This window comes from Salvelinus sp. IW2-2015, linkage group LG23 (genome assembly GCF_002910315.2).
Source record: "Salvelinus sp. IW2-2015 linkage group LG23, ASM291031v2, whole genome shotgun sequence".
Lineage (NCBI taxonomy): Eukaryota > Metazoa > Chordata > Actinopteri > Salmoniformes > Salmonidae > Salvelinus > Salvelinus sp. IW2-2015.
In genome coordinates, this window is record NC_036863.1 from 1,373,611 (window position 1) to 1,393,219 (window position 19,609).

Here is a 19,609-nt window from a genome sequence, read left to right on the forward strand (position 1 = left end):
GTCAGTGAGGATGCGCACTGGCTCTCTAGGCATCGAACAGCAAGTGCAGCATAGTAAAACCCCATAGACTAAATAGTTAAAAAGCTCTGAAACAGAGGGAACTGGTACTGGCTTTTATAGTGGGGTAATAAGCAGGTGGTCAGGAGATGCCCTCCGTTGGCCTACTGCTGCATTCAAGAAAATAGCCAGGGTTAGTCAAATAAATAGCCAGCCAGTCAGTAGCTGTGGCAAAAGGCCATAGAGAGCAGTCAGCAAGCACTCCAACTCTCTCGGTCGGTCTCATAGTTAAAGACCTTGCAGCAGGACTGACACTGTAGCTAAGGTCTGTGGAAACAGGTCAGGTCTAGAAATGACACAAAGTCATTTGAGAAACCAAGGCTGTTGAGTCCGCCGATAAGAATGTGGTGATTGACAGAGTCGAAAGCCTTGGCCAGGTCTATGAATACAACTGCACAGTATTGTCTCTTATTGATGTCGGTTATGATATTGTTTAGGACCTTGAGCGTGGCTGAGGTGCACCCATGACCAGCTCAGAAACCAGATTGCATAGCGGAGAAGGTACGGTKGGATTCGAAATGGTCGGTGATCTGTTTGTTAAGTTGGCTTTCGAAGAACGTAGAAAGGCAGGGCAGGATGGATAGAGGTCTGTAGCGGTTTGGGTCTAGAGTGTCTCCCCCTTTGAAGAGGGGAATGACCGCGGCAGCTTTCCAATCTTTAGGGATCTCCGACGATACGAAAGAGGTTGAACAGGCTAGTAATTGGGGGTTTCGGCAGATCATTTTAGAAAGAGATGGTCTAGCCTTGCTGATTTGTAGGAGTCCAGATTATTTCAGAACRTCAGCTATCTGGATTTGGGTGAAGGAGAAATGGGGGAGGTTTGGGCAAGTTACTGTGGAGAGCGCAGGGCTGTTGACCAGGGTTGGGGTGGCCAGGTGGAAAGTATGGCCAGCCGTAGAAAAATGCTTACTGCAAATTTCTATTTGAAAAAGCTAGCCTTTGCTTTCCTAACTGCCTGTGTATATTGGTTCCTGACTTCCCTGAAAAGTTGCATATCGCGGGGGCTATTTGATGCTAATGCAGTAYGCCACAGGATGTTTTTGTGCTGGTCAAGGGCAGTCAGGTCTGGAGAGAACCAAGGSCTATATCTGTTCCTGGTTCAATTTTTTTTGAATGGGGCATGCTTATTAAATATTGTGAGGAAAGCACTTTTAAAGAATAACCAGGCATCTTCTGACGRAATGAGGTCAATATACGTCCAGGATACCCGGGCCAGGTCGATTAGAAAGGCCTGCTCGCTGAAGTGTTTTAGGGARCGTTTGACAGTGATGAGGGGTAGTCGTTTGACCGCAGACCCATTACGGACGCAGGCAATGAGGCAGTGATTGCTGAGATCCTGGTTGAAGACAGCAGAGGTGTATTTGGAGGGCAGGTTGGTCAGGATGATATCTATGAGGGTGCCTACGTTTACAGATTGGGGTTGTACCTGGTAGGTTCATTGATAATTTGTGTGAGATTGAGGGCATCAAGCTTAGATTGTAGGATGGCCGGGGTGTAAAGCATGTCCCAGTTTAGGTCACCTAACAGCACAAGCTCTGAAGRTAGATGGGGGGCAATCAATTCACATATGGTGTCCAGGGCACAGCTGGGGGCTGAAAATGGTTTATAGCAAGCGGCAACGGTGAGAGACTTGTTTCTGGAAATGTGGATTTTTAAAAGTAGAAACTCAAAATGTTTGGGCACAGACCTGGATAGCATGACAGAACGCTGCAGTAGATTGCAATTCCGCCCCCTTGTAGGCCTACCTGCCTGTCACAGGAAGAAAAAAAAGTTACCATGATGAGATGATCGGTCTACGGCCTTATAGCTGAGGTCTGTGCTCCATTTTGAKATGGGCTGTCTGTCCCCACCCTGAACATTGGTGATTCATCACACAGAGACAAGGCAATAGAGAAGCTACATTTTGACGTAAAATATAATTTAACAGTTCTATTCCATTCATAAACTCAGCAAAAAAAAAGAAACATCCCGTTTTCAGGACCCTGTCTTTCAAAGATCATTTGTAAAAAATCCAAATAACTTCACAGATCTCATTGTAAAGGGTTTAAACACGGTTTCCCATGCTTGTTCAATGAACCATAAACAATTAATGAACATGCACCTGTGGAACGGTCGTTAAGACACGAACAGCGTACAGACGGTAGACAATTAAGGTCACAGTTATGAAAACTTAGGACACTAAAGAGGCCTTTCTACTGACTCTGAAAAACACCAAAAGAAAGATGCCCAGGGTCCCTGCTCATCTGCGTGAACGTGCCTTAGGCATGCTGCAAGGAGGCATGAGTACTGCAGATGTGGTCAGGGCTATAAATTGCAATGTCCGTACTGTGAGACGCCTAAGACAGAGCTACAGGGAGACAGGACGGGCAGCTGATTGTCCTCGCAGTGGCAGACCACGTGTAACAACACCTGCAGAGGATCGGTACATCCAAATATCACTCCTGCGGGACAGGTACAGGACAGCAACAACAACTGCCCAAGTTACACCAGGAATGCACAATCCCTCCATCAGTGCTCAGACTGTCCGCAATAGGCTGAGAGAGGCTGGACTGAGGGCTTGTAGGCCTGTTGTAAGGCAGGTCCTCACCAGACATCACCAGCAACATCGCCTACGAGCACAAACCCACAGTCGCTGGACCAGACAGGACTGGCAAAAAGTGCTCTTCACTGACGAGTCGCAGTTGTGTCTTACCAGGGGTGATGGTCGGATTCGCGTTTATCGTCGAAGGAATGAGCGTTACACCGAGCGAGGCCTGTACTATGGAGCGGGATTGACTTGGAGGTGGAGGGTCTGTTATGGTCTGGGGCGGTGTGTCACAGCATCATCGGACTGAGCTTGGTGTCATTGCAGGCAATCTCAATGCTGTGCGTTACAGGGAAGACATCCTCCTCCCTCATGTGGTACCCTTCCTGCMGGCTGATCCTGATATGACCCTCAAGCATGACAATGCCACCAGCCATACTGCTCATTCTGTGCGTGATTTCCTGCAAGACAGGAATGTCAGTGTTCTGCCATGGCCAGCGAAGAGCCCGGATCTCAATCCCATTGAGAACGTCTGGGACCTGTTGGATCGGAGGGTGAGGGCTAGGGCCATTCCCCCCAGAAATGTCCGGGAACTTGCAGGTGCCTTGGTGGAAGAGTGGGGTAACATCTCACAGCAAGAACTGGCAAATCTGGTGCAGTCCATGAGGAGGAGATGCACTGCAGTACTTAATRCAGCTGGTGGCCACACCAGATACTGACCCCCCCCCCCTTTGTTCAGGGACACATTATTCCATTTCTGTTAGTCACATGTCTGTGGAATGTGTTCAGTTTATGTCTCAGTTGTTGAATCTTATGTTCATACAAATATTTACACATGTTAAGTTTGCTTAAAATAAACGCAGTTGACAGTGAGAGGACATTTCTTTTTTTGCGAGTTTATAAATAATTTACCGGTTTCTCTCAGTTATTTATCCTGGGAAAAGGGAGTCGTTTTGGGTCGTAAATCTTGGTAACCAGGTTTCCGCAATTCAACCCTAGTCTGTTTTACATAGGGTAGGGTCTGTGTTTTACATAGGGGTAGGGTCTGTGTTTTACGTAGGGTAGGGTCCGTGTTTTACGTAGGGTAGGGTCCGTGTTTTACGTAGGGTAGGGTCCGTGTTTTACGTAGGGTAGGGGCCGTGTTTTACGTAGGGTAGAGCTAGGGTCTGTGTTCTACAAACATTAAGTCAGCAGCCCCAGCCAGACGACAGAGCCAGCGTGCTGGCCCATTTCTCTTACACAAACACAGGGGTACAAAAAAAAGCTTTTTTTTAAACCACCCTCCACGTGGGTGGGGGTGCAAGCTGCAAATTCAAGTCACCCCTCACGCACGTTCTCAAAGCAACATCCTATGTTATCGTACGTTCAGCGTGCAGAGAGGCCTGTCGGTCTTCTTTCACTACACACACGCTCAGAGTTGGTCTTCACAAGTAACACCAGCAGACAAAAAAAGAGAAGTTGTAAATATTCTTGTGAATGACACACACGGTCCATATTACCAGATGGGTGTGGGTGCGTGTGGTGTGGCCTGATGTAGCAAGGACACTAAGCCCAATGGTCTGTGTGGACAGAGACGTTCAAGTCCTCTTAACATGAAGGAAAGAACTGAAATATACTCTGCTTGCTAGTGTTTGTCACCGTTTGTAACAATTAAAACCAACTCGTTAAGTGACAACCAATGTTTTTGACCTTGTTAATGTCATCAACCCACCCAAATATTCCATCTTTGAGTATGTAAAACACAGGGTGAAAACTTTTGAGGTCACAAAACAAAATGTCCCCCCCCCCCTATCAGTTTCAAAATAAAAGGAGACATGACTTCCATAATGATACCACAGGTTGACGAGGGGTAAGACAGGCCTTACTAAATGTGTGTGCTATGCTAGGATAACAGTAACACCAAGGCACAACCCACCTCTGACACTACCAACGGTGACAATGTATCATCTAAAATGGAGGAGTCTCCCCTACATGGTCGTGATCTGAGAAAACCGTAGAAAAATGTTTTCCAATAGAAAACACCTATAAATCCAGATCGTCCATTTTAGTTTCCATTTTGGTGCCTAATGAACACTCCATCCAGGAGTTCCAGGGCCAGACAAAGCGTGAAATAGACCTCCCGTCCTGTACTGACGTAGGAATGTTATGTCTGTGTCTAAGAAACTGGCATACCGATACATCTTGTTGCTAGTGTGGAATGTTGCTAGTACCGGCTACAGCCGAGCAGATCGCTTGAAGGAACAAGGGGCTTCCCTAGTTCATAACCTTTTTTTAGTTTTTTACCCCTAAATACATTATAAATATTCAGAAATATGCCCTCATGCACAGCGGATTATTTATATACCCTTATTTTACCAGGTAAACTGACTGAGAACATATTCTCTTTGATAATTAGGTTTATGGCCTTACGAGTTCCCCAAGCACAAAAGTACTGCCATACAGCAATAACCTACCTAATCCTGTTTGTGTTCACCAGTAAGAGATTAGTTTGCGGGACATATTTGTTTGTGGACATATTGTCTACAGGTGTAATAGTAATAATAAACGAGACTACAGAACAGCTCCTGTATTCTCCCTATGAAAACAGTCCATCTCGGTGTCAGAGAGCGAGATGTAATCATGGAGGGTTTGTAACAGAAAAGCATGCCACCCACACACTTTGAACAGCGGCTCTCTCCCTGCAACCATCACCAAACTCATTGTCGTGAGTCGTTGGAACCAACTTTGTAATCCAAGTACCGCGAGTCGTTGCTGTCAACTACAAAAGGCAGGCTGTGGTGGGTTTGTCGGCAGAGGGGAACGAGCCGTTCAGTGTGCCACATTCACCACTCAGCTGAGACATGTAGCCATTAAAACTTAAAATAACACTTCCTTTTCCTTGTGTTGTTGGCTGTGAGGGATTAGAGAGCGGGACATTGGTCACGTTCAGCAGGAAATATACAGTGGAACGTTGCAGATAGACATTTCATGAACTGACAAGATTGCTTCTTCTACTTGTCCGAGAGGCATGTTTGTTCCACAGAATATATTTATATCTGAACGGTCCACAACATTGTGCCCTACTGAACGCAACCCTGGTTTACAGCCAAGAGAGGAAAGGGTATTCCCTTAAGCAAACATATCTACGAGCACACACACGGGAAGTCAGTTCACAGCTAGCAACGAAAGAGATGCTATCTGTAACTAGACGTTTCTTTTTCCATGAAGTCGTCACCGCCACACACAGATCTCTGGGTAGGTCTCGCTCTGAGCCAACAAAGGACTGCTGGTTCTCTCTAATGATACAGCGCAGCAGCCCTCCTCTATGGCTAAAAGGCACCAGCCACCATGCAAAAACAATCAGGCCATAGACTCAGGACCATTGTAAAGGTGGCAAGTTCAGTAAAACATCCATTAAGCAGCAGCACATCTACATCTGATTAAGATCCAATAAACCCCGGGAGGAAAAGACGTGAACCATTATACTGCATCATCAACAGGTTGTAGCCTATAGAAACGCCCCTTTGAGCACATTGAGGGATGGTCCTGGATATTTGTTTTCCGTGCAGATTTCACACAAGTCAGCGCTGTTGTTTCCGGCGCTGTTGTTTCACGCTGTTGTTTCGCTTTCTCCCAGAAGTAGAAGAAAAAGAGTTTCCTTAACCTATGAATGTTATCATTATGGTACTAAGTCTGACACCAAATATGTGGGTGTGCTGTGTTAAGCACGTCGCCTTGGCCCCCTCTGTTCCTCAATTGGGCGTGCCATCGTGGACTCCAGAATGAATGGTGGTGCCATCGTGGACTCCAGAATGAATGGTGGTGCCATCGTGGACTCCAGAATGAATGGTGGTGCCATCGTGGACTCCAGAATGAATGGTGGTGCCATCGTGGACTCCAGAATGAATGGTGGTGCCATCGTGACTCCAGAATGAATGGTGGTTCCATCGTGGACTCCAGAAGAATGGTGGTGCCATAGTGGACTCCAGATTAATGGTGGTGCCATAGTGGACTCCACGAATAATAGGTGGTGCCATAGTGGACTCCAGAATTAATGGTGGTGCCATAGTGGACTCCAGAATTAATGGTGGTGCCATAGTGGAATCCAGAATTAATGGTGGTGCCATAGTGGAATCCAGAATTAATGGTGGTGCCATAGTGGAATCCAGAATTAATTGTGGTGCCATAGTGGAATCCTGAATTAATGGTGGTGCCATAGTGGAATCCTGAATTAATGGTGGTGCCATAGTGGCATCCAAAATGATCACTAAATGCCAGTCTCTTCCCCTTGATACAGTAGCCTACCATGGCATGAGTGTGTAACTTCAAACCTAGAGTATTAACCATGCGTAATACAACAAATGAGGTTGAAATGGAAACAGGTAAATCAAGTTCTCTCTATCAGTTCTGTATTTGACAGAATATCCCACAGAAACATTTCCTCCTTATCAACTTGATTGACTGCCTCTGGTGAAATATCCATTCACATGAAATAGTAGACTGTCTATAGCAGGAATGACAAGTAATAATATGTTATTTATTTATCTTTAAATGAAAGGGGGAATAGTTGTTCTCCAATTAGCGGAAGACTAAAGTTACTCCTTAGTCCAAGGACCTTACATGTTCTGTTTAAAGGGCGAATAGGCTCTGGAAGTCAAAACATCCAAATACTTCCTCCTCTATAAAACGGGTTTCGATTACCAAATGAAGTACGGTTCTAGACACATACATCCCTGTACTTTAATATCACATTAAAATGATTTCAAAAAATGCCAAAACACACATGTACACTGTTTTAACACAGTTGCAGCCGACAGTATTTTTCAGTGACAACACGTTTGTGGCGTCCATCTTTCGTTTACACACAGGTGTTCGGGAAGAGCCAGAAAGCTAATTTGCACAGGTAGTCCACGGTCTTCTGTCTGTTTTCCGTAGAAAAGCGCTGTAACATGGAAATGTGGCTATGTGGGACCCTAACCCTATAGAAAAAGGTATGTATCACTTTTACCTTTTTTTTATTTTTTATAATTATGTATCGCTGATATGAAAAGATAAGGTCCTTTTGCTTCTATTGAGAGCGATGTATGTTAATGTCCAGACCGAGCATCGAACAAATCCCCCGTATAGAAGGTGCCTTAGTCCAATGACTATGTGTAATGTAATGGAACAGAGTCATGATCAAAAAGCTAGATGGTACCATAATGTGTAAAGGCTATTCCTATTGTTGACTATAGCCCCAAATGAAATTGTTACAGTATTGCACTATGCAATAGTTATTCTTAATTAATAATTGTCGTTGATGAACGTGCCATAAAGCTAGTCTACGTACCCCCCCCCCCAAAAAAAAAATACATGCATGAATGCATTACAAAACCGATGCGATAGACGTCCAGCCTAAATACAGGTGTTACAATAATAGCATATTCTATTATTAATCTGGTTGAAGGTTGTAACAGTTATCTGTGATAAGGAACGTTCGGGTTCAGTGCGTTGTTTCCCCACGTACACACAACTTTGTTTAAAGCGAGAAACGCAATGTAGCTCGGTGAAGTGTGATACATATTTTTTTTTAAATAACAAACGGGCAGTAGCGTCAAGCATAAGATCAGTCAACAGATGTAGGGTGGAAGGAACATTTGCAGGATGTATGCGACAGATATTCGTGTTTTTCAATAAGGCGCGGGAAATAATTTAACCAACTTCCCTAAACTACCCAATGAAATCCGTGACTGTGGTAGAATTACATCTTCCCTAAACTACCCAATGAAATCCGTGACTGTGGTAGAATTACATCTTCCCTAAACTACCCAATGAAATCCGTGACTGTGGTAGAATTACATCTTCCCTAAACTACCCAATGAAATCCGTGACTGTGGTAGAATTACATCTTCCCTAAACTACCCAATGAAAWCCGTGACTGTGGTAGAATTACATCTTCCCTAAACTACCCAATGATATCCGTGACTGTGGAAGAATTACATTTTCCCTAAACTGCTCAATGATATCTGTGACTGTGGATGAATTACATTTTCCCTAAACTGCTCAATGATATCCGTGACTGTGGATGAATTACATTTTCCCTAAACTGCTCAATGATATCCGTGACTGTGGAAGAATTGCATTTAACACTCAACCAGGTAAACTGAATAACAGTAAACAGCAACAATGTTACTCACCGTTCGGTCCATATTTTTCAAAATTAGATTTCACTTGTTCAAGTGTGAGTCCAGTGTTTTCGTTCACACTGAAGTTCTCTAAAACTTCCGATGCGGATTTCGTGTGCGCGCTATCCATCTCGGAGGGAGAACTGACTAACTAAACAATTAAATTAAAAGGCATGTAGTTAAATATGGAATATCTATTACGACAATAAAGGTCTAATATACAGTCGTTTTCCACCGATGTGCCTTGCGTTCAGACTGCCAAGCGGAGGTGGATCTGCCTGCTAGACGGTCACCTGCCTCTTCTTCTGCGAGCCGACAATTTGAGCTGTACCGCCGGATTCCTTTTCAAGGCAACTCTATTGCCCAATAGATCCTATTGCAGTCAGCACTTCATCAAAACCACAAGGTGTGATATGTTGGGACTGCGAAGGGACCGCCTCTCTCGTGAGTGAGCGTGTTCGAACACTCCCTTGCCTTCCTATTGGTTGTCATTACCTGAGTGGAAAGCACTGCTAAACTCCCATGGTTTTGGTAAGCCAAATACGGACCGCCCGTGTCTTCTCGGTTTAGGCCTATAGTTCTGATGCACCGCATATGAAAAGTCACAGGAGGTAATACTATGTCATTCTCAAGATACAAATGTTTCATATGTCATCAGTTCATGCTTGGGGTTATGGATCTCTTCCCTTTTGGCACATCATCTTGTGCACCCGAGAAAATCTCACTTTTAAAAGCTCATAATATGTTACTCATACCCCAAAAATGCGGTTGACTCGTCCTATACTTGTATTTATGACAAAAGCATAAATGAGAGGGGGAAAAAAACACTTCAAAAATCCCACCTCAAACTTGCTTTCTATTTCCTCATAGAGGACGACGTCATGTTTTTGTGTGAGACGTCTCATTGGCTGAGCTGGCCAATCAGCTGTTTACTTGTCATTAATACTTTTATTGACCAGTATATGCCCAGACCATTCTGTTGTTGTGATATGGCCACACCATTCAAACACAGAAAAGCTGTTTTTAAACATACTTAATTACACTTTTTTTTTTAAGGAGAACTATTTCACTCATATTGTAATTCATTATATATAATATTTCTGGAAACACTGGACAGCTTATTTAAAAGACTCCTAAACACAATTGCAGAAAATGAGACTTTCCTGATTTTGTACTTCTCGGAATAGCTGTAGTCTACATCTCTGGAAATAGTTTGCCAATTGAGTGTAATCAAATGTTGACTAATCTAATGCCCCCACGCAACTCCTACACAGCACTTCACTTCACACTATGAGCTAGTTAGGTAAGTGAGTTTACTGTCCTTGAACAGTGTGCACCTGGGTCATCCTTGAATTCAGGGCCGGCTCTAGCGTTTTGGGCTCCATAAGCAATATTTAGATGGGCCCCGCAAAAATTTTTGCACCCCCCCCCCTAAACAGCAGAGAGAAAAAACAAAGTTTTAAAGTTAATTTCCATTAATTCTACACATTTTAACATGGGGTGCAGAGAAAATGTTGCCATTTTAAAGCAAGTTTTATGCAATTCTACACATTTTGCCTTTGGGCAGAGAGAAAATGTAGCAACTTTATAACAAATTTCATGAAATTCTACGAATTCTGCCTTATAGAAGAAATGTGCAGTTTTACAAGTATTTTCCTGCAATTCTATAAATTTTTCCATGACTTATGCCATGTTAATATGACATCTAAGTAAGAAAGACTAACAAAATCAATAGCATCCCCCTTGAGGTCAGGGCCCTGGGCACGTACCCAGCATGCCCGATCGTTATGCAGCCATGATTATTGTTAGATGACATGGCGAATTGGTTGACTTTGAATGATGCACGACCACATTTCTAAATTGTACCTGGTGTATTCTACTATTCTTACTCTCAATAGTAAGTTGAGATAAGAACAATGAAAAGGATATATAATGCAGGGACCCCTAAGCAGCCGCTTATGTCGCTTTTTTGCCTTGAGCTGCTTGAATTATTCTGATACTTTCTCAGTTCTGTACAACTCACAACTGTGGTGAAACTGCAGTAGGAGTAGCCTACGAAAAGGAAGGGTATAGGGTGTTGGTACAAGTTTGATCTTATCTGAGACTGAGACTCAACCATGTGAAGTTACCGCAGTGAGATCTCCTTCTCCGTGGCTATGCAGAAGATGAGAAGGCCCAGTACTGTACTGCAGATAGTAGGCAGTGGGCTGGAAGGAGAAAAAGGGGAACAAGGTGTTCTAGTTCTGTCCTATCCCTCACAGCTCAACTTATTTATAACTTCAAGCGATTACATAACTTTCAGAACTATACTATACAATGCCTTCGGAAAGTATTCAGACCCCCTTGACATTTTCCACATTTTGTTACTTTACAGCCTTATTATAAAATTGATTAAATAGTTGTTTTTCCCCTCATCAATCTACACACAATACCCCATAATGACAAAGCAGAAACAGGTTTTTAAACACTGAAATATCACATTTACATATGTATTCAGACCCTTTACTTGTTAAAGCACCTTTGGCAGCGATTACAGCCTTGAGTCTTCTTGGGTATGACGCTACAAGCTTGGCACACCTGTATTTGGGGAGTTCTCCCATTCTTCTCTGCTGATCCTCTCAAGCTCTGTCAGGTTGGATTGGGAGCGTCGCTGCACTGCTTTTTTCAGGTCTCTCCAGAGATGTTGGATCGTATTCAAGTCCAGGCTCTAGCTGGGCCACTCAAGGACATTCAGAGACTTGTCCCGAAGCCACCCCTGCGTTGTCTTGGCTGTGTGTTTAGGGTCGTTGTGCTGTTGGAAGGTGAACCTTTGCCCCCATTCTGAGGTCCAAAGCTATCTGGAGCAGGTTTTCATCAAGGATCACTCTGTACTTTGCTCCGTTCATCTTTCCATTGATCCTGACTAGTCTCCCAGTCCCTGCCGCTGAAAAACATCCCCACAGCATGATGCTGCCACCACCATGCTTCACCGTAGGGATGGTGCCAGGTTTCCTCCAGATGTGACGCTTAGCATTCAGGCCAAAGAGTTCAATCTTGGTTTCATCAGACCAGAGAATCTTGTTTCTCATGGTCTGAGAGTCCTTTAGGTGCCTTTTGGCTAACTCAAGCAGGCTGTCATGTGCCTTTTACTGAGGAGTGGCTTCTGTCTGGCCACTCTACCATAAAGGCCTGATTGGTGGAGTGCTGCAGAGATGGTTGTCCTTCTGGAAGGTTCTCCCATCTCCACAGAGGAACTCTAGAGCTCTGTCAGAGTTACAATGGGGTTCTTGGTCATCTCCCTGACCAAGGCCCTTACCCCCCTGATTGCTCAGTTTGGCAGGGCAGCCAGCTCTAGGAAGAGTCTTGGTGGTTCTAAACTTCTTCCATTTAAGAATGATGGAGGCCATTGTGTTCTTGGGGACCTTCAATGCTGCAGAAATGTTTTGGTACCCTTCCCCAGATCTGTGCCTTGACACAGTCCTGTTTCGGAGCTCTATGGACAATTCCTTCAACCTCATGGCTTGGTTTTTGCTCTGACATGCACTGTCAACTGTGGGCCCTTATATAGACAGGTGTGTGCCTTTCAAAATCATGTCCAATCAATTGAATTTACCGCAGGTGGACTCCAATCAAATTGTAGAAACATCAAGGATGATCAATGGAAAAAGGATGCACCTGAGCTCAATGTAGAGTCTCATAGCATAGGGTCTGAACACTTATGCTAATACATTATTTCTGTTTTTTTTTTATACATTTCTTAACATTTCTAGAAACCTGTTTTAGTTTTGTCATTATGGGGTATAGTGATGTCATTATAGGGTATTGTGATGTCATTATGGGGTATTGTGATGTCATTATAGGGTATTATGTTTAGATTGATGAGGATATTTTTTATTTAATCCATGTTAGAATAAGGCTGTAAYGAAACAAAATGTGGAAAAGGGGAAGGGGTCTGAATACTTTCCGAATGCACTGTACATAATAGGTATTGGGCCACTTTGAAAATCGGACTTCTTCTCATGCAGCCATGCCATGTCTCACYCACAGTCAGACACCCATGCAGCGGATAAGACTTATAGATACAGTGACCGCAGCGCAATGCTTAAAGGTCCAATGCAGTTGGTTTATTTTTTATATCTCAATATCAAATCATTTCTGGGTAACAATTAAGTACCTTACTGTGATTGGTTTCAATTTAAATGGTTAAATAAAATAAACAAAAATAACTTATTCGGAAAGTGCAATTTCTCAAGCAAGAATTTTGGTGGGAGTGGTCTGAGTGGGAAGGGGAAAACTGAAAACTAGCTGTTATTGGCAGAGAGGTTAGGAACTGTCTTTCTTATTGGTCTGTTAACTAATTTACATCCTGGTGATGACATCAGGCAGGCCAAAACCCCATCCCACCAAAACAAGCTGAAACTTCAGGCCGCCTTTTCAAACAGCTCCGACACTAAAAGGGCATTATCATAATTTTCACAATTTAACAGTACTATTCCAACCTCATTGTGTATAAATGTAAATAATTCACAGGCAAATCACATTTTCTGACTGCACTAGGCCTTTGAACTAGACTATGCTGTACTATACAATTCTATACTATAACATTGTAGCCGGTTTGGTCGGTCGGTCAGTCGGTCGGTCGGTCGGTCGGTCGGTCGGTCGGTCTGGGGTCGGGTCGGGTCGGGTCTGGTCTGGTCTGTTCTGGTGACATTTGTTTGGGGCAAATCTAAAACAACACTTTACTGAGTACCACTCCCCATATTTTCAAGCATAGTGTTGGCTGCATGTTATGGGTATACTTGTAATAGTTAAGGACTGGGGAGTTTTTTAGTATGAACAATGTATGGAATGGAGCTAAGCACAGGCAAAATCCTAGATGAAAACCTGATTCAGTCTGCTTTCCACCAGACTCTGGGAGATTATTTCACCTTTCAGCAGGACAATAACCTAAAACAACAGGCCAAGTCTACACCGAGGTACAGTTTTGACTTAAATCTACATAAATCTATGGCAAGACCTGAAAATGGTTGTCTACCAATTTTGACAGATCTTGAAGGATTTTGAAAAGAAAAATGGGCAATTGTTGCACAATCCAGGTGTGGAAAGCTCTTAGAGACTTACCCAGAMAGACTTACAGCTGTAATCRYTGCCAAAGGTGCTTCTACAAAGTGTTGACTCGGGTGTAAATACTTATGTAAATTAGATATACATTTTCAATAATTTTGCAAGCATTTCTGAAAACATGTTTTAACTTTGTCGTTATTGGCTATTGTGTATGTAGATGGGYGAGAGAGAAAAAAAATTATTTCATCAATTTCGAATTCAGTAACACAACAAAATGTGAAATAAGTCAAGGGGTATGAATACTTTCTGAAGGCACTGTAAGAGAGCCCTTTTGGCTCCACACATTTCTAGGGAACCTCTTGAGTGTCAAAGTTATTACGAAAGAGAAATCCTCCACCTCTCCCTGTACTCTCGATCTCTCCCTTTCTCTCTCTCTTTCTCTCTCTCTTTCTCTCTCTATCTCTCCGTCCTAGCCACCACTCCAGTCACACAACAGCCTGTCTGTCTGCCTGCCTGCCTGCCTGCCTGCCTGCCTGCCTGTCTGCCTGCCTGTCTGCCTGCCTGCCTGCCTGTCTGCCTGCCTGCCTGCCTGTCTGCCTGCCTGCCTGCCTGCCTGTCTGCCTGTCTGCCTGTCTGCCTGTCTGCCTGCCTGTCTGTCTGCCTGTCTGCCTGCCTGCCTGCCTGCCTGTCTGCCTGTCTGCCTGCCTGTCTGCCTGCCTGTCTGCCTGTCTGCCTGCCTGCCTGCCTGTCTGCCTGCCTGCCTGCCTGTCTGCCTGCCTGTCTGCCTATCTGCCTGTCTGCCTGCCTGCCCTCCAGCAGTATTTTTCTTCTTCTCTTTTGGTCACAGCCTTCATTTGCATCATGTAAATAATCAGTGGCATTCCATGTGTGAAGAGATATTTACCTCCCTCTCACATGCCTGAGTGATATGCCACACGATTACCATGTTCAGAGAGAGTCTCCTGCACTGTCTGGATGTCTGTAAAGGTCAGGTTGTCTTTGTACTTATATGGGAAATCCTTTCTGATTTATTTAGATGCCTTAAATCTCCACAGTTCATTTTAGAATATACACTGTTCATACAAAAGAATGTGGACACCCCTTCAAGTTTGGGGATTCTGCTATTTCAGCCATACCCGTTGCTGACAGGTGTATACAATCGAGCACACAGCCATGCAATCTCCATAGACAAACATTGGCTGTAGAATGACCTTAATGAAGAGCTCAGTGACTTCAACGTGGCACCTTTCCAACAAGTCGGTCAACTGTAAGTGCTATTATTGTGAAGTGGAAACATCTAGGAGCAACAACGGCTCAGCCACGAAGTGGTAGGCCACACAAGCTCACAGAACAGGACCGYCGTGTGCTGAAGCGCGTAGTGCGTGAAAATCGTCTGTCCTCGGTTGCAACATTCACTACTGAGTTYCAAACTGCCTCTGGAAGCAACATCATCACAAGAACTGTTCATTGGGAGCTTCATGAAATGGGTTTCCATGGCCRAGCAGCCGCACACAAGCCTAAGATCCCCATGCGCAATGCTAAGCATCGGCTGGAGTGACGTAAAGCTCGCCACCATTGGACTCGGGAGCAGGGGAAACGCTTTCTCTGKAGTGATGAATCACGCTTCACCATCTGGCAGTCCGACGGACGAATCTGGGTTTGGCGGATGCCAGGAGAACGCTACCTGCCCCAGTGCATAGTGCCAGCTGTAACGTTTGGTGGAGGAGGAATAATGGTATGGGGATGTTTTTCATTGTTCAGGCTCCTTAGTTCCAGTGAAGGGTAATCTTAACACTACAGCATACACTAGACGATTCTGTGCTTCCAACTTCGAGGCAACAGTTTGGGGAAGGCCCTTTCCTGTTTCAGCATGACAATGCCTCTGTGCACAAAGCGAGGTCCATGCAGAAATGGTTTGTCGAGATTGGTGTGGAAGAACTTGATTGGCCTGCACAGAGCCCTGACCTAAACCCTATATAACACCTTTGGGATGAATTGGAACGCCGACTGCGAGCCAGGCCTAATCGCCCAACATCAGTGCCCGACTTCACTAATGTTCTTGTGGCTGAATGGAAGCAAATCCCCCAGAGAAATGTTCCAACATCTGGTGGAAGGCCTTCCCAGAAGAGTGGAGGCTGTTATAGCAGCAAAGGGGTACCAACTCCATATTAATGCCCATGATTTTGGAATGAGATGTTCAACGAGCAGATGTCCACATACTTTTGATCAGGTAGTGTATGTTTCTGTGCTCATAATTGTTGTATTTGTATTTATTATAAATCCCCATTAGCTGCTGCCAAGGCAGCTACTCTTCCTGGGGTCCAGCTAAAATTAAGGCAGTAATATACATTATAATACTATTTTTAAACATTAAAATACATTTTACAACAGATTTCACAATACATTAAGTGTATTTCCTCCTTCCACTACTCTACTACAACACTATCCAGGTGTACGTATGTGTATAGTGTGTGTGTTATGTGTGTTTGTACCTGTGTGTGTCTCTTCACAGTTCTCACTGTTACATAAGGTGTATTTTTATCCGTAAAAAAAAAAAAATCTGATTCTACTGCTTGCGTGAGTTACTTGATGTGGAATAGAGTTCCATGTAGTCATGGCTCTATGTAGTAGTGTGTTCTGGACTTGTGGACTGTGAAGAGACATCTGGTGTCATGTCTTGTGGGGTATGCCTGGATGTCCGAGCTGTGTGCCCAGTAGTTTAAACAGACAGCTCGGTGCATTCAGCCTGTCAATACTTCTTACAAAAACAAGTAGTGATGAAGTCAATCTCTACTCTACTTTGAGCCATGAGAGATTGACATGCATATTATTGTTAGCTCTCTGTGTACATTTAAGGGCCACCGTGCTGCCCTGTTCTGAGCCAATTGTACTTTTCCCAAGTCCCTCTTTGTGTCACTTGACCACACGACTGAACAGTAGTCAAGGTGCGACAAAACTAGGGACTGTAGGACCTGGCTTGTTGATATTGTTGTTAAAAGGTAATACTTTATTATGGACAGACTTCTCCCCATCTTAGCTACTGTTGCATCAATATGTTTTGACCATAACAGTTTACAATCCAGGGTTACTCCAAGCAGTTTAGTCTCCTCAACTTTCTCAATTTCCACATTATTCATTAGAAGATATAGCTGAGGTCAAGGGTTTAGTGAATGATTTGTCCCAAATACAATGCTTTTCGTTTTTGAAATATTTAGGACTAACTTATTTATTGTCACCCATTCTGAAACTGACTGTAGCCCTTTGTTAAGTGTTGCAGGGATTTTACTTGCTGTAGTAGTTGACGTGTATAGTGTTGAGTCATCCGCATACATAGACACACTGGCTTTACTCAGAGCCAGGTCATTAGTAAAGATTGAAGATAGTAAGGGGCCTAGACAGCTGCCCTGGTTAATGCCGGATTCTACCTGGATTATGTTGTAGAGGCTACCTCCTGCTGGAGGTCATTTTGCAGGGCTCTGGCAGTGCACCTCCTTGCACAAAGGCGGAGGTAGCGGTCCTGCTGCTGGGTTGTTGCCCTCCTACGGCCTCCTCCACGTCTCCTGATGTACTGGCCTGTCTCCTGGTAGCGCCTTCCATTGACCCTGGACACTACAGCTGACAGACACAGCAAACCTTTTGCCCACAGCTCGCATTTGATGTGCATCCTGGATGAACTGCACTACGCTGAGCCGACTTGTGTGGTTGTAGACTCCGTCTCATGCTACCACTAGAGATGAAAGCACGCCAGCATTCAAAGTTGACCAAAAACATCAGCCAGGAAGCATAGAAACTGAGAAGTTCTGTGGTCACACCTGCAGAACCATTCCTTATTGGGGTTCTTGCTAATTGCCTATAATTTCCACCTTTTTGTCTATTCCATTTGCACAACAGGCATGTGAAATTTATTGTCAATCAGTGTTTGCTTCCTAAGTGGACACGTTTGATTTCACAGAAGTGTGATTGACTTGAGTTACATTGGTTGTTTAAGTGTTCCTTTATTTTTTTTGACAAGTGTACTTGGAATGTAGGTTCGCGTTTGTTGCTGGCATGTCATGCCTAAGTAGTTAATCTTGCCAATGAAAAATCATTAAAGATATGGCAATTCAGTGGGTTGTGATGAATGAGCCATCTGATTATCAGACCAGAGGACATTTCTCCAAAAAAGTACGATCTTTTCCCCATGTGCAGTGCGAAACCGTTAGTTTGGTCTGTTTATGGCGTTTTGGAGCAGTGGCTTTCTTCCCTTGCTGAGCGGCCTTTCATTATGTTTATATAGACTTGTTACTGTGGATATTAGATACTTTTTACTATTTCCTCCAGGCATCTTCACAGGTCCTTTGCTGTTGTCTGGGATTGATTTGCATTTTTCGCACCAAAGTACATTCATCTCTAGGAGACAGAATCGTCTCCTTCCTGACGTATGCAACGGGATGCGTGGTCCCATGGGTTTTATACTTGCCTCTATTGTTGTTACAGCCTATCGAACGTCGGTACTTTCAGGCATTTGGAAATTTGCTCACCAAAGGATGAACCAGACTTCGTGATGGCTACCCCAATTTGTTTCTATGGCGATTGGCTATTTCTTTTATTTTCCCATGATGCCAAGCAAAGAGGCACTGAGTTTGAAGGTTGGCCTTGAAATACATCCACAAGTACACCTCCAATTGACTCAACGGATGTCAATTAGCCTATCAGAAGCTTCTAAAGCCATGACATCCTTTTCTGTAATTTTCCAAGCAGTTTAAAGGCACAGTCAACTTAGTGTATGTAAACTTCTGACCCACTGGAATTGTGATACAGTGAATTATAAGTGAAATAATGTGTCTGTAAACAATTGCTGGAAAAATGACTTGTGTCATGCACAAAGTAGATGTCCTAACCGACTTGCCAAAACTATAGTTTGTTAACAAGAATTGTGTGGTGTTGTTGAAAAATGAGTTTTAATGACTCCAACCTGAGTGTATGTAAACTTCCGACTTCAACTGTATGTGCCATTCCTTTTGCCTCATCCCTCTCAACCATAAACATTTTTAATTCCTCATAAATCCACGGGGATTTTATCGTTTTTACAGTCATTTTCTTAATGCTTATTAGTAACTGGTGTAAGCAATTTTATAAATGTGTTAAGTGCAGCATCTGGTTAGTCCTCATTACACACCACAGACCAGCAAATATTATTCAGATCATCAACATAGGAATCACTACAAAACCTCATGTTGGAAAACTTTGGTTTTCCTAGATACAATATAGCTGCCATATATAATTATGAACTAGAATAATAATTGACTGTAATTTAATAGGATCTTGATGGCTTGAGTAGTCACTTCATGGTAACATCAAATATAGTAGATATCCCTTACAGTTTCTTAAAACCTTTAGTCCCTCAGTAATGTTTTCATCGTGAGTGTTTTCCCTGACAGATCCACAGTGCTTCCTGTGAGGACAAACGGCTGTTGCTGCCATTGACTTTGAATCAAGGAGACTTGAAGTGAGACTCAATCACAGTCTTCACTCTGCAGCAGCTGTACCTGACAAGCACGCTGAGCAGTCAACACCCACCTCTTTCCTCTTAATAGACCCCCACCCCCCCACCCACCCATAACTCTCCCACTTCCCTGCACGAAGCTCTGGGGAACTGTCTATGACGCAGTCGTCAATTCACAGAGGAATCCCTGACTCACAGACCTATGAAGATAAATGTTTAATCTAGAAGCAGGGAGGCTAATTTCTACTACATCTTAATACCAGCTTATCTATCATTAACAACTGACCCTATATCCCCCTCTTCACCCTGCCAATAATGGTGTGGTCCAATAGCATCTCATTAATAGCAGCATTCTCT

General features: G+C 43.7%; 1 pseudogene; it reads right to left on the reverse strand.

Annotated features, from left to right (window-relative positions):
- The window catches only part of LOC111950825 (sarcoplasmic/endoplasmic reticulum calcium ATPase 1-like), a 160,138-nt pseudogene extending 151,011 nt beyond the window's left edge, over positions 1-9,127 (reverse strand).
- Positions 9,128-19,609: the final 10,482 nt, after the last annotated feature.